The sequence below is a fragment of the Phodopus roborovskii genome, unplaced genomic scaffold, assembly GCF_943737965.1.
Source record: "Phodopus roborovskii unplaced genomic scaffold, PHOROB, whole genome shotgun sequence".
Classification (NCBI taxonomy): Eukaryota; Metazoa; Chordata; class Mammalia; order Rodentia; family Cricetidae; genus Phodopus; species Phodopus roborovskii.
Window position 1 is genome coordinate 11,674,244 of NW_026126525.1, and position 13,791 is coordinate 11,688,034.

The 13,791-nt window shown below is 43.9% G+C and overlaps 1 protein-coding gene across 1 annotated transcript in view; it reads left to right on the forward strand.

Annotated features, from left to right (window-relative positions):
- The window catches only part of Scarb2 (scavenger receptor class B member 2), a 193,022-nt gene that overhangs the window by 177,619 nt on the left and 1,612 nt on the right, over positions 1-13,791 (forward strand). The window lies entirely within an intron of this gene.

A 13,791-nucleotide genomic window follows, 5' to 3' on the forward strand; every position in this document is an offset into this window, starting at 1 on the left:
TGCCTACAGTATAACTTCATAGATATACTCTAAGTAATCTTTGATCCAAGCAATATTGGCATATGTGCTTTGATGCTGTTTTGTGGAAGGACAGGGATTCAATAAAAGCTCACTCATAACAAAATAAACTTTTTAAAATGTCTTTATCTGCCCTTTAGTTGCTGTGTGCTTCAGAATAATTCTCCTGTGTTTTTTATTCATTTGTTTTTTGGCTTTCATCGCACGCTATTGATGTCAACTGAGATAAAGGCATGAAAGCACTTTAATGGGCTTCTCTAGGAAATAATACAGCACTGCTTGTTAGGTTTTCTATTGCTGTGATGAAACACCATGACCAAAAGCAACCTGGGAAGGAAAGGGTTCATTTCGCTTATACTCAATACCACACTATATCACTGAACACAGTCAAGACAGGAGTTCAAACAGGGTAGGAACCTAGGAGCTGGTACAATAGAGGCTACGGGGCTCTGCTTACTGCCTTTCTCACCATGGCTTGCCAAGTTTGCTATCCTATAGCACCCATGCCCACCACCCCTGTGGTGGCATCACCCACAATGGCCTGGGCTCTCCAATATAAATCACTAAGTAAATACCCTATAGCCCAATCTTATAAAATCATTTTCTCAGTTGAGGTTCCCTCCCCTCAGATGACTCTAGTTTGTGTCAAGTTGACATATTTAGCCAACACACTACCTTATAATAACATAGATTATATGAGATATATAGGGCTGGGCAGTGGTGGTGATGAGTCTTTAATCTCAACACCTGGGAGGCAGAGGGAGAGTGATCTCTGTAAGTTCGAGGCCAGCCTGGTTTACAGAGCAAATTTCAGGATAGCCAAGGCTACATAGAGAAACCTTGTCTGGAAAAACAAAACAAAAGAAGAAGAAATAAAAGTTATGTTGGGGCTGGAGAGAAGATGGCCAGGGGTTAGGAGCACTAGCTGCTCTTCCAGAGGACCTAGCTTCAGTTCCCAGCATCCTCATGACAGCTTATAACTGTCTATAACTGTTTTCTGTCAGCTTATTGGCCATATATGAATCCAATGATATTTTAACTACATTCTGCACCCTAAGGCACCACAGTCAGCAACCCACCACTCAGACCACAGACTGAAAGGATTTCTGGTCTCTCCAGGGGATGTGATTTCCTCTTCTGGCCTCTTGCAGTGAGGTATGCACATGGTGCATAGACATACACTCAAGCAAAGGGTCCATACACTTAAAATTAAACAAAAATACAAGGAAGTACATAACATTCAATTTATTCTCTAACTATCAAGAGTCAACACTATTTGCGTGAACAAACCAAAAATCTTTTCGCTACCCTAAAATCACATATGTTCAAGTAACATAAAGCCTTAAATAGGGATGGTGGAGAACACAAACCAGACCAGTTGAGTCGAGGGACCCAGGATTTACGAAATTATCTTCCAAAGGCCTCTCTGACTGTGCCCCTGCATGTCCTGAGCCTCTCTTTGCCGGCTTTGGGGCACAGAGTTCATTTCCTTTTCAGAGCCCAGGCAGGATCCCTGTTATTCTGGGATCCTGTCACCATAGTTGTGCTGGACGCTGGACCATGTCATGTTGACGTGGTTGTACTGGGAGTTGCACTTCCTATAATCCCTTCCCTGCGTATTCCTTGGGCTTAATTACCAGCCTGTGATTACCTCTTTGTAGGAGATAAAAACTCGAAGAGGTGGGCCCACTGGGACTGGGGGAAGTTAAGTAAGGACATTTACTTGAAGAGGATGTTGGAATCCTAACCCTTCCACCACGCTCCACTTCTCTTTTTCTTCCTGGAGACCATGTTTGAACAGTCCTTTGCCGCCATGAAGACTTCCATGATATACTATGTGTACCTCATGAGCTCAAAGCAACTGGGCAAAGAAACCACAGAGTGAAACCATAAGCTATACCCATCCTCCTTTTATGTTGACTGGATTGCATATTTATCCTAGTGATGGAAAGGCAATATAGTTACGACACTTGGACTAGAGCTATGCAGTGTGGGACCTCTAGGAAGGTTGATGGTAGACAGAAAACATCAGCCTGTACAACTGAGATAGCGAGAAGCCAGACTGGTAGGGTGTTTGGGCAGGAGTTAGCCACTAGTGGTATACATGTATTTCCCAAGGGCCTTTACCTATGAAGCCACAAGATGCTGAGAAAAGAGCAAAGACTTTTTAGATTTTAAGATTCTCTCTGCATTCATTTCCTCATCCAGGATCATTGTGAGAGACAGAATTTATATAGATCTTGGTATGTAGGAAGCCCACTCATCGCTGCCAGACCTGCCTCTCACCAAAGGCTATATGTATGGCCTCATGGACAAAGAGCTGTATGTAGATGAAAAACTATGTTGGAGAAATGAGACCTGAGTAGGTCTCTCTAGGGTCATTTTCATAGCTCCAATGCAGACTATTGTGGCCTTTTTCCTGGGTTACCATAGTGGTTTCCTATATTCTCTTCCTATGTTCTCTTGCTTCCCCACCACAGCCAGGATGATCTTTTTAAAATAATAATGCAAGGGCTGGAGAGATGGCTCAGAGGTTAAGAGTACTGTCTGCTCTTCCAGAGGTCCTGAGTTCAATTCCCAGCAACCACATGGTGGCTCACCGCCATCTCTAATGAGATCTGATGCCAACTTCTGGTGTGCAGGAATACATGTGGGCAGAACACTGTGTACATAATAAATCTTAAAAATTAAATTAAAAACATAGTAATTCAAAATACAATACTTGGATTAAAATCTTGGAATTTACAATGGGACCAAAGGTGTCACATGTAATCTCTGCTGGGCTCTGCCTGTCTCTCCATGTTCCTTCATGTATGAGGCTCAGCATTTTTGTCTCGGGCACACGGTGTTAGTTTCCTTCTCAAAGCCTTTTGAAGATTCTGCTTCTTCTAGGTTGGGCTGTTCCATCAACTTGGTGGGATGGGGATCTGCACCTCCTGGAGTCTTACCCTCTGTGTGCCTCTTAGGGAGAGCTAGCTGACAAGGGACTTGGTGGTCCAGAGTGATGGAAGAGTGCCAATAATCTTCAGCGAACTACTAGACAAACTGGAACTCACTGCCTCTCAGCTTGACTGGTCTCTTCCTGCACAGCTGGCTCATCTTCTCCATTGCTGGCCTTGTGCTAGGGGCACTCCCGAGTCCCCAGGAGAAGCAGATGATCTATGGAGCCTGATAGAGAAGCAGCAACTTCCCACAAACCTTAGCAACCCTTATTTGGCAACTGGGGGTCATCTTGAGTTTTCTCATAAGCTGAAATGTCCAGCTGGCCCAGAACTTTTGCTCCAGTCAATAATTCTTTCTTCAGTGCCCCGATGTTCCCAGTGGGATTCTCACTTCCCAACCTCCTCCCCTAATTCCCATAACAAACCCTTTGTTCCCACAATGTCTAATAGAGACTCTGTTCCCTTACTGATAGAATTTGTGTAAAAGCACTCTTCATCATTTAGGTTTCAGTGTATCTATTAGTGACCTTCCTAGAGCTGTGATAAAACACTATGACCAAAGGCAATGTATAAAGGAAGGGTTTATTTGGGGTTATGGTTCCTGAAGGGTTAGAGTCCATCATGGTGGCAGGCAGCAAGCAGATTGGGATGGCAAAAACTGCCAAGAGCTCACATCTTGAATCAAAACCAGGAAACTGAGAGTGAACAGAACAGTACGAGAGAGAGAGAGAGAGAGAGAGAGAGAGAGAGAGAGAGAGAGAGAGAGAGAGAGAGAATGGCAAGTGGCTTTGAAACATCAAACCCTGTCCCAAGTGACATAGTTCTCCAGCTCTCAGACAGCACCGCCAGCTGGGAACCAAACAGTCAAGCATCTGAGCCTATGGGGAAAGTCTCACTCAAACCCCTGTGTTTTGAGTGTTACTTGGGAGTCTCCTCCCCTCCTCATTTTCAATAAAACAGCCGCCCCCTCCCAGACCCTTACTAACACTGGTTTCTAGCATAGAGTGCCATTCCGTTCCTAAGGAGTGAATGAAACAAGAACACTTAGACTTTGTTATTGTTTTAAAAGAACTGGCTCACACGTTTGCAAACACACACACACACACACACACACACACACACACACACACTTCACACCTCACAAGCACGAATTGAACTGATGATTTATTATAAACCCATGACTGATACTACTAACTTCACTTAGTCATTTGTCAAGTGGTCATATGTCACACACGGAATTTTCTGAAGGAAAAGTGAGACTTTCACAAGTAGGAGCAACTGACACACACCCTCAGTCTTTTGCTTTCTGCATGTTGGTCACTTAATAATTGACAAAGCTACATATTATGTAAGACAGAGTTATCTGCTGGGCGGTGGTGGACCACACCTAAGGCAGAGGCAGGAGGATGTCTGTGAGTTCAAAGCCAGCCTGGTCTACAGAATGAGTGCCAGGACAGCGGGGGCTGTTACAGAGAAACCCTGTCTCAAAACAACAAAAAAACAAAACAAAACAAAAAAAATAGTGTTCTCTTTTCCTTTACAATACTGGGACATGGATTTAAAGTATTCCCCGCTAAGAAAATCATAGCGAATAATGTAATTATATTTTAAAATATAAAAAAGAAAAGAAATTCATAGTGAATAAAATATTAATAAAGCAACCTAGCTAGTAAAAGGGTTAAGGTATGCATATATTGTACGCATGTTCTAATTCCACCTTGCAGATGTACATCCCCTTCTTGCCTCTGAGGGTGTCTGCACTGCAGGGCACAGACACATGCACATAATTAAAAAGAAATCATTAGTAAAGTTATGTGATTATTTTTTACTCTCCACCCACATATACAAGGTTATATTGCTTGGCTACAGCAACCCTGTCTTCTTCACTGTGCACCTAGAGTATAGATCAGGCCCTGGATTTAGGAATTCCTGAAGAAGTTTCTAACCCATTTGAAATGTGCTTCACCTTAACCTTTCTCAAAGGCCTTTCCCAAACCTGTTCAACTCTTCTGCTCATGGTCCCCTACATGTGTAATCCTTTCCACCTTCAGCCTGGCCTATCCTTGGACTCTCCCCACCCCACCCCACCCCCCGTGCTTCACACCCCTCTGCCTGACTTCTGCTGTACATGACCCAAGCCCTGCTTTTTCAAACTGCATCCTGGGATGCCCCTGGCCACACTGAAGTCTGACTGACAAGTGCCTTCAAGTAGGAAGAACTGTTCTCCCATTCATTTCTTTTAACTGTTTTCCTATGCCAAGAAGCACAGTATCCCAAACAATTAACAAAAGACTTGTTATTTTCTTTTTTATTTAAGCTGGCAGGCTCTCAGTCAAGTAATTGGGAGAGATGGATGCGTGAGAAAATGGAAAGTTGTTCTGTGCCCACTGCTGACGTTAAGACTCAGAGCCTTGGGCATACTAGGCTTATGCTTTTCCACTGAGCTACAATCCATGCCCAGCAACAGGGCTCTTGGCAACTAAGCAGTCTAGACTTCATCTGTGAATAAGATTATGAACTGTAATAAGCTGATAAAGATTAGAGGAAATGTGTCTTAGTGTTCTATTGCTCTGCAAAAACACCATGACCACAGTAACACTTATGAAAGAAGGCATTTAATAGGGGCTTGATTACAGTTTCAGAGGTTTAGTACATTGTCATCATGTTTGGGGACCATGGCAGCACACAGGCAGACATGGTGCTGGAGAAGTAGTGGGAGAGAGGGAAAGGGGGAGGGGGAGGGGGAAAGAGAGAGAGAGAGAGAGAAACTGGGATTAGTTTAGGCTTTTTATTTGGGGGGGTGAATTCTAGACTTTGCTTCTCTGTGGAGCCCTGGCTGTCTTAGAATTCATTCTTTAGACCAGGCTGCCCTCAAACTCAGAGATCCAATTGTCTCTGCCTCCTGAGTGCTGAGTTTAGCCCACCCCCCAGTGACACCCCTCCTCCAACAAGGCCACCCCTCCTCCAACAAGGCCACCCCTCCTCCAACAAGGCCACCCCTCCTCCAACAAGGCCACCCCTCCTCCAACAAGGCCACACCTCCTAATCCTTCTCAGCAGTGCCACTCCCTGGTGACCAAGCATTCAAACAGCTGAGCCTATGGGGGCCGTTCTCATTCAAACTGCTTTGGGATGGGAATGGGGGTGGGGGTGGGGGTGGGGGTGGGAATGGGGGTTGGGGTGGGGGTGGGAATGGGGTGGGGGCGGGGGATTAGAGGCAAAGTTACAAGTGAGACACAACTATTTGCTTTCCTTAAAAGTCTTCCATAAGCCAGGTAAAGTGGCCCATGCATGTAATCCCAGAATGTAGGAGACAGAGTTGCCAAGTTTTCAAACTCAAAGCCAGTCTGGGATACACACCCAGACCCCTCTCAAAAATAAAAATAAATAAAAGTTGACTACACATATAATGAAATTTTATCCCTTGAATATATTATCATGTTTTCAAGGCTATTTTAATTTCAATTTTCAAAATAAGAAAATAATTGCTGGCATCACTATCTCCAGCACACTAGGCTTTGATCTTTTGTGTAGGATGGGACCAAGATGGCATGTTAATTTACTCTCACCTTTAAGTTTTTAAGTAGACATCCTGAACTTCCTTGGGAAAGAAACTAAGGATTAAAATCCATAAAGTGAGAGAATTACATAATAACTCATATGCTAGAAAGGAAAAAAGCTCTGGATCTGGTGTGTGTGTGTGTGTGTGTGTGTGTGTGTGTGTGTGTGTGTGTGTGTATGACTTTGCCTCAGAGGAGACATCTCTTTGCCTGGGGCCTTTGATAGGAGCATGCTGGTCTGGACATTAGTATGCCATGGCAGTTAAAATCAAGCTAACCAGAAAGTCTCTAGGGACTAGGAAGGGCATTGAAAAACAAGAACTCCTCCCCCTGTTAGAGATTTTAACAGAGTTTAGTTGGGTTCACTAAGATTTTGTGTGGATGTGTATGAGTGAGTTAGTATGTGCACATGTTTGTGGGCAGAAGTCAATGTTAGATGTCTTTCTCAATTCTTCTCCACTGTATTTCTTGTTTATGTTTGTTTTTCAAGACAGGGCTTCTCTTCATAATGGTCCTGGTTGTCCTGGAACACTTTGTAGACCAGGTTGGCCCAGCTGTATTTTTTATTGTAGTAGTATTTTGAGACAGGGTCTCTCTATACCTCTGGCTGTTGTGGCACTCACTGTGTAGACCAGGCTGGTTTTAAACTCACGGAGATCCACCTGTCCCTGCCTCCTGAGTGCTGGGATTAAAGGTGTGCACCACTGCACCTGGCTACATGGTGCTTCTCAGAATCATTAAAGATCTTTCAAAGTCAACTAAAATGTCACTACCCTAAATGTCGGCTGCAGACACAGGCCTTTCATCAGTAATGTCATATTATACACTTGATATGTTGTTTAAAGGACAGGTAGGTTAATTGTTCTTAAACACACACACAGCTCAAGGAAATGTTTGGAGGTGACGGCGTGTATAATGTTGACTGTGGAGATGAATCACAGACCTAAGAATATGTCCAAACTCTCCAACTTATATGCATTAAATATATACAATTTGTTATTTATCCCTTACCGCCAACAAAGTTGTACCTGTTTGGGCTTCTGTTTGTGACAGGGTCTCTCCTATCCCAGATAACCTAGAACTGAGTGTGTAGTCACAGGTGTGACTAATGTCCGGTTTATGTCAGGCTAGGGATGATATTCAGGGCCTCATGCATCCTAGGCCACTGAACTACATCATAGCACAGCCCGTGTGTGTGTGTGTGTGTGTGTGTGTGTGTGTGTGTGTGTGTGAGTGTGAGTGTGTGTGCGTGCATGCACATGCGTGTGTGCTTGCCTGTATGTGTATATATATACATATATATTTCTGTGTGCATGAATACAAGTGGGCGCCAGACCACAGCCTCAGGAGTAGTTCCTTGGGCACTGTTCACCTTGCTTTTGAGGCAGAGCATCTCATTGGCCTGGACCTTGCCGCATAGGCCAGACTACCTGGCTAGTGAGCAGCAAAGATCTATCTACCTCTTGTCCCTTCTCCCATGTCACCCTCTCCCCACACTCAATGGCACCTCAATGGCAGCTTTCTTTTTCTTTTTTAATGAGATTCTAGGGGTAGAACTCAGTCTTTATGCTCAAAAGACAAGCTAGTTAAGGACTGAACTAACGCCTCAGTCACAGCTTTTTTTTTGTTTGTTTGTTTGTTTGAAACAACTAATAGAGTACACAAAGAAAATACCTGTTTCTACTCTGAGCTTTCAGTGTAAAGATGGAGAAAACAAAATTATCCAGTGGGTTATTTTTTTGAGAAATTTTATTGTTTAAGGACCTGACGGCAATTTTTAATAAAATCAAAGAATGACATTGAGACAAGCCCGCATTAAGCCCAGGATTATAGGTTTGTCCTCAAGACAACCCCAATAGCTCTCTTTTCCCAGGAAAGAAAAAATAAATAACTAGATGGACTCATGGGTAACATTCACAATGGATACACAGTATATCGGGGACAGAAAAGAGCAGTGAAAAGTGAAGCTATGGACCAGTGAGATGGCTCAGCAGGTGACTGCTTGCCGGGCAACCCCAGTTTGATCCTAAAGTTAACTTTAGAAGACTGAAGTTCTTTATGCTGGTTTTCATGGGTGGTAATTTTGTCAAGCATAGCGTTTTTTCTTGTTAAAACAGAGCAAGGGCTCCCCCTAGTGGCTACTTTAACTGTTTCTTAAAGAAACCTGGCGTTTTTTGAATGATCTAGTGTTGATTTCTTTTTATGTATATGGTGTTTTGCCTGTGCCTATGCATGCACACCACGTGCATACAAAGTGCCTGCAAAAGGCAGAAGAGGGTGGCAGAAACCCTGGTTACAGACAATTGTGGGCAGACATGTGGGTGCTGGGAACTGAACCTAGGTCCTCTGCAAGTGCTCTTTAACTTTCGAGGCACCTCTCCAGCCCCTTCAGTGTTGGTTTTGATTGAGACTAGTGAAAATTCCAGTTGATTGTTCTTTGAGATAACTTAATTTTTTCTGTGTTTTTTTTTAGATTTATTTATTACATACATATTAATGTTTTGCCTGCAGGAATGTATGAATATCGTATGTATGCCTGGTGCCTGAGGAGACCAGAAGAGGGCATCAGATCCCCTGTGTGCCTGTGAGCCACCATACAGCTGTTGGGTACTGAGCCTCTCTCTCCTCTGCAAGAGGAGCAAGTTCTCTTAACTGTAGACCATCTCTCCAGACCCTGTTTTTGAGATACATTTTGTGTGCATCTAAAGTTTTTCAAACTACTGATTTGGCCAAAGAGATTGGTAATTGATAGCTGCTGGATGAAGAGGAGTCAGCTTCCTTTAAGGATGCAGTGCCTATGAAATTGACCATGGTGCAATGGAAGGGCCACACATCCCAATATATAAACAGCACAGACTGGACTTGAGGGAGGGAGGGAGAGAGGAGGGGAGAGAAAGGGAGGAGTGGGTCTGGGCAGAGTGGAAAGAGGTGAATATGATCAAAGCACATTGCAGGAAATTCTCAAAATATTGCTTTAATCATACAATTGAAGAACCAGAAGAAACTTAGCCATCCATCTGTTCATTCCACAAACACTAACTGACCAGGCTGGTCCCTACACTGCACATGCCTCCCATGTTCTCTATTGGGAGTACAGCAATGAGCAAAGAGCTGGAAGGACAGAGGCCATGGAAGGCATCTCAAATGGGCTGTCAGTGAGCAGACTTGAAATTGGGAAAACAAGACTTAATGGATTCAATGAGAGGACTTAGCATGTGGGAATCACATGTGAACAGGGCCTGAAAGGCCTTTACTCATTTGCTCCTCTGTAACACGTTACCTCCAACTAAGATGGTTACACACAACATTCACTTCCCACAGTTTGCTCCAGCATCAAGGCACCCACACACCTGGCATCTAGGGAGGGACCTCCTCTTCATTTATAGGTAGCTGTCTTCTTGTAGCATCACACTAGAACAGGCAGGGAACATGGAAAGAGGCCACCCAACAAAATGTTTATAGACTGGAAAACCTGTGACTAAACCCAGCTAAAACTAATGAGATAGTTACATAATGACAAAGACAAGGGAAATTATTACCAGGGGAAAATCTCATCCTATAAAATACCCCGCCTAAGGCCCTAGAGTCAACAATCATCAACAGTGGACCAGAACAAAATCACAGCATGTGTACATCACTCACCCAGAAAGCACCAGTTCTGGAGGTCCTGTAGCTGAGCAGGCATTGCTTGCTGTACCCTGTTTCACCAGCTGTGAAAACATCTCTGACAAGTGTGTGTCACTTACTGTCATCTTGGTTGCTTTGCAGAAGAAACCCCGAAGGCCACTTTCTCTTAAACCCTGATATCCATGAGTATCTTGCAGACAGCTGAGAAAAACCTTGGCATCTCTGTCTTCCTGCTGTGTCTGTCACCTTTGCTGTCTTAACCCTTGGCCCAGATATCCAACTCTGACATAACCATTTTCAAGTATTTGTCCAAGACTGCCACACTGAATTAACTAGGCCCAGCAGCTGTTGGCGCTGATGGGCTTCCTCTACCCAATTCTGTGGGGCGCAGAGGAAGCCCTGCGTGAATGTGTGCAGTTGACATAGCACAGCCATGTCAGAGACCCCAGTTCCTCAGTGTCAGAGAAATGGTAACGCCTTCCCTCCTGGGCTGAGTGCAAACGTTGATAATGTGTAGAGGAAAGGTCCAACAGCGCCTTCCCTCACCTCATCCCACCCCCCCCCATATTACAGCCCCAAGACTGCTTGCTGTCCTACAGAGCCAACTCCTACAGAGAATAACTAAACCTGCTTCCCTTTTCCGCTGCATGAAAAGCACTGCCTCCCCGTTCAGCTGTATATAATAAACACTCTGAGCTTTGGGCTGCTGCAGCGTTTCCGTCAGAGAGCCCAGCCCACCCAGTCGAACTCCTGTGTCTGAACATTTCTTTTCTTTCTTCTTTCACTGCCCCAGTAAGGTCAGCCCTAGAGCTGTCCTAGATGCCATACTACCTTTGTATTTTCAGGCCGCTGGAGTACCCTCAGCTCCCCAAGCCCATGACAAGGCCAGGGCCATTAGTTAAAAGTGACTCTCAGGGCTCGAGAGATGGTTCAGTGGTTAAGAGCACTCGCTGCTCTTTTAGAGGAGAGTCAGTGTTCAGTTCACAGAAACAAACAAAATTCTTGGGCTAAATCACCAACCACTAGGCTGCAAACATCAAGGTTAGAATACTTGCACGTGGAAGGAAAAAAATCCTTTGAAACTGTGCCCAGGAACAATGGACAGCTACCAAACTTTAGTGAAAGTCCTTTGCTAAGCCAGCAGTTCCATCATCATTTTAATCAGCTTTAACGTCCTTCTGCTCAAGGGCTCATGTCCCACTATAGGAGTGAGCCTGGCCAGCTCTCATTGCAACTGTTTCCATGCTGCTCTGAGACCCTGCCATTCAGAATCACCACGGAAGAGATGAGGAAGGAAGCTTTCTCCATAGAACACTAACTCCTTCCGAGAAGTCTTGCTCTACTTATGCTCAGCACTTTGCCCAGGTGGGATTATAGAGTTGTTTTGATTTGACCTGTAACATAGTGGCAGGAGGGCGACCTTGGCTGAAGATGGTCTGGGAAAGTGCTTAGGCTAAGCAGAATAATAACACCTTGATTCTTTTGTTAGTGTCAGACCAGTTACAATTAAGGGTTGCCTGGATTGAATGTTGCAATCCAGGCAAACCTGGCCCGGCCTCACCCACCTGTGCATGGCAGGTGTATGTACTCTAGCTCTTTAAAAGAAAGGCCCCGCCCACTTTCCATTCTCTTTCCACTCTTTCTTGATATCTTTACTGCTTCTGTCTCCCTCTTCTCTTCTGTCTTCTCTATGTGCGTCTCTTTACTCCCCCCCCCCATAAAATTTCTCGCTTAAGCTGTCTCCCTGGCCTATTTGTCCCACTACCACCACGGCCATCACCTCAATCACCCTCGCCTGCCAATGGAATCTGCCAAGGCTCCCCTCTCGCTTTATTCATCACATGGACTCCCAGCTTCCTTGACATCTGCAAACCTGAGCAATCACTCTTAGCCTCAGCTTTAAAGATAACAGTGTCCATTTTTAGAGGGATGCTGAGGATTAAAGAGAATTTAAGAGATGTGCTTGGACAGTATGGACACAGGGTGGGTGATAGCATGTTACTATATTAACACTGCCATTATTTATTCAGCCAGCCACCTCACAGTCACTGATGTACATGGTGGGGTTATAGAAACATTTTATTAACTCTGCCACTATTTCATTCACCCAGCCACTTGGAGAAACCTCTCCGCAAAGTACCAGATCTTAATTTAAAACTCTGAGAAGCATTCACAGAAGTTTTAACAATGGCTGAATTCTAAATACATATTAATTCACATTCTTTATCCAAACCAAGATGAATTGAAACAACCAAAAGAAAAACAAACTGATGGAGGTGAACATCTTTAGCCCCAGCACTTGGGAGGCAGAAACAGGCAGATCTCTGAGTTGGAGGCCAACCTAGTCTACAGAGGGAGTTCCAGTATGGCCAGGGCTACAGAGAAACCAGTCTCAAAAAACAAAAGCAAACAAACAACAATAAAACAAACTAATTTAACCTTCATCCCTGCTCTTCTGTGAGTCTCTAAGACAACTGTTTTCTAGACATATTCCTCATGGATATTTCTTACAACTTTAGTACAGTGTATTAGGCTTTTTCTTTTGGTCCACCAACCAGCTCCCAAGTCATAACATGGAGACTTAGTAGTAGTTTTGAATGTTGGCCTAGCTTAGGCTCATTTCTTTTAACTTAAGTTCTTTTAACTTAAATTAACCTGTTTCTCTTTTATTTTCTTTTTGCCTCATGGCTTTTTACCTTTTTGTAGTTCCCTGCTGACTCTCCGGCTGGCTGATGGCTGCCTGGTTCAGGTGTCTCCCTTGTCCTTCCCAGTCTTAATTTCTCCTCCTATTTAATCTCTCCGCCTGCCAGCCCCGCCTATCCTTTCTCCTGCCTAGATATTGGCTGCTCAGCTCTGTATTAGCTCAATCAGATGCTTTAGGCAGACAAAGTGAAACAGATGCAACACATCTTTACATAATTAAACACACATCCTTACATCATTAAACAAATGCAGCATAAACAAATGTAACACACCTTTACACAGTTAAAGTAATATTCTGCAGCATAAACAAATGTAACATATCTTTACCCAGTTTAAATAATATTCCATGACAGTCTAAAGAAAATAATTATCTCTTCTTCTATTTTTTTTTTTTTTTTGGTTTTTTTCAAGACTGTTTTTTTTTTTTTTTTTAAACAGCCCCTAGCTGTCCTGGAATTTGTTCTGTACACCATGCTGGCCTCAAACTCACAGAGACCATCCTGCCTCTGCCTCCTGAGTGCTGGGATCAAAGGCATACACCACCATGCCTGACTTTAATCCTCATTTCTAAAAAGATTTTTGTTTGTTTTAATTATGTATATGCATCTGTGTGTGGCTATGTGTGCTGTAAGCGTAGGTGCCGTTGAGAGCAACCTGGTACCAGATTTTAGTTCCTAGCCATCTCTCTAGCCTTCATTTTGCAATACAAGATCTCATGTATCACAGGCTTACCTCAAATTCCAGGTGCAGCTGAAGATGACCTGAGAGTCTTCACCCTCCCGCCTCCGCTTTGTAAGTAGTCGGCATACTTATGTCCCTTATTAATCCTTATCCATTGTGCCATCCTAAGAACTTTGCTAAGAGAGGTGGGGAGGACCTAGGAAGAACTGGAGGAGGGAAAAAAACATGATCAAATGTATCGTATAAAAATGATTTTCAGGG